This window comes from Formica exsecta, unplaced genomic scaffold (assembly GCF_003651465.1).
Source record: "Formica exsecta isolate Colony F162 unplaced genomic scaffold, ASM365146v1 scaffold29, whole genome shotgun sequence".
NCBI classification, from domain to species: domain Eukaryota; kingdom Metazoa; phylum Arthropoda; class Insecta; order Hymenoptera; family Formicidae; genus Formica; species Formica exsecta.
In genome coordinates, this window is record NW_021850161.1 from 17,745 (window position 1) to 19,852 (window position 2,108).

General features: G+C 31.5%; 1 protein-coding gene across 1 annotated transcript in view; it reads right to left on the bottom strand.

The window, feature by feature from the left end:
- Positions 1 to 2,014: 2,014 nt before the first annotated feature.
- Positions 2,015 to 2,108, bottom strand: part of LOC115237301 — a 1,152-nt gene continuing 1,058 nt past the window's right edge. The window contains exon 3 of the mRNA XM_029810261.1: positions 2,015 to 2,052. The gene's annotated coding sequence lies outside the window, so the exon portion shown is untranslated. The remainder of the gene's footprint in view (positions 2,053 to 2,108) is intronic.

Here is a 2,108-nt window from a genome sequence, read left to right on the forward strand (position 1 = left end):
ATAGGTTCCCACTCGGAAATGCATGAAAGAATATAAGTGAACGTTTGAAAATGTATTTAGAAGCCTAGTAAAAAACATTTCGGTGTGCAAAATTTTTGAACACCGAAATGTTTTTTACTAGGCTTCTAAATACATTTTTAAACGTTCACCTATATTCTTTCATGCATTTCCGAGTGAGAACCTATCTCATTTTGTACATACAAACTGCAAAACTTTTATATTAAGCAAATATTGTTATGACCTGACGCAAGAAGCCGGTAAAAAAACTGTAATTTTTTAGCTTTTCTTCGTTTTTAACATAAACTCGTGAAGTCTCATCTTTGTTTCGATGTGCACTTAAATCGTGGAAAAGGATTTATTATTCTATTCAACTAAAAAAAAGATTTCAATGTGCAAAATAATAATTTTTGGTCGGTAAAACAGACGAGCTTTTGGATCCCCTTAAGGGGATCCTAAAGCGACGGGCGAACTCCGACGGGTTAGCTCCCTCATCTAAACGTAACTAAAAGTGTCGGTATATTAATAACGCTTTATAGTTACATTACCGATATCATTATGTAGAGTAATTGTCAAGGATATGTGCATATTTTGGAAAGAGCAATAAAATACAAGCTTTTCGCATTGTGTTAAATATGTAGAGACAGAAAATATGTTGGATTTCTACTCTATTTCTGTTCTATCGTCTCGTAGAAGCAACGACTTTTCACAGATATCTGTTTGTGTCGCATACATATATTTTGAATACAAATCTATAATATTGCTCATATTATCTCTTTTGATTTTATCATGATGTATATATATGTATGTATATATGTATATACACACACACACACACACATACACACACACACACACAATTATGTACATGTTATATGTATAACAATTATATCTTAGTTTGCTTGGTTACAATTTATGCAGTACAGTTCGAGAAACTTGAACTAAAATATATTATATATGGATGTAAATATATTATACATATACCCAGATAACAAAATACTTCTACGGTACTGGTACAGTGAGCGAACGTCGTACTCTGCGTATCAGTACCGTAGCTATCACGTACGTGCATACCGTAGGCGTACGTTACCAATACACCGTACTGATACGCGGTACCGCTACTGTAGCGCCACGGTGCGCTTGATATAGAGTTAATGAGCGTACGCTATACTCTCACAGTACCAGTAGAGTACCAGAACGAGAATGCATTTTCGTACTGACTTCTTTCCCCTTTTTTTTTCATCACGCTCTTTTTTTTATTATTAAAGGTTATATATCAAAATTATTTTAATTGTAATTAAATTATAAAGAATTTATTCATTAAAATATTTCAGTACATATATATAATATAATAGTACATATATATAACAGTAAAATAACATCAAAGTTATAATGTCCCACTCAGCAATGTAATTATAAAGTAACATTATGCCTTGTACATAACATTTACATGTTGAGTAGGAAATTATAACATTTGATATTATGTTATTACTGTCACTTTGTGTTTGGAATGTATATATGTGTATATGTATACATATGTATATATGTGTATATAATTTATATAATTAAAAAATTCTATATGTAATTAAATTAAAATATGTATATATATAAAATTTATATAAAATATGTATATAATTAGAAAATTATAATTAACAAGCTCCCTCCGTGTGCTGGGTTTCTTCAAGTTCGTTGGCGTTTTCAGCTTTCTCCTGGATGTCCTCGAATCCTGTAGTATCCTCTTCCGGGTTGTCCATTCGCCGGCGTCGAATAATTAATAACAATCATATTATAAAAAAAATTATTAAAGGGAAAAGGCCCCATCCCCGCCTTTTCCTGTGAGGCACAACCAAACAATTTGCCCCTCCATATTTTACCCTGAAAAAAGAAACAAATAAATTAGAGGTGAGAACGGTCCCGCCCCGCTGTTCTCTGTGAAGCACATCCAAATTTGATACTGCTTCTCCAAGGTAAAACAAAAAAAAACAAAACTTACTACTTAACAATAATCTGGTGAACTGCTGAATAGAATTAATTTACCAGTCTTGCCGTATAAATCTGGAATAATGAAATAAATTGATTTATTATAGAAATTACTATTTTTTTATTTATTT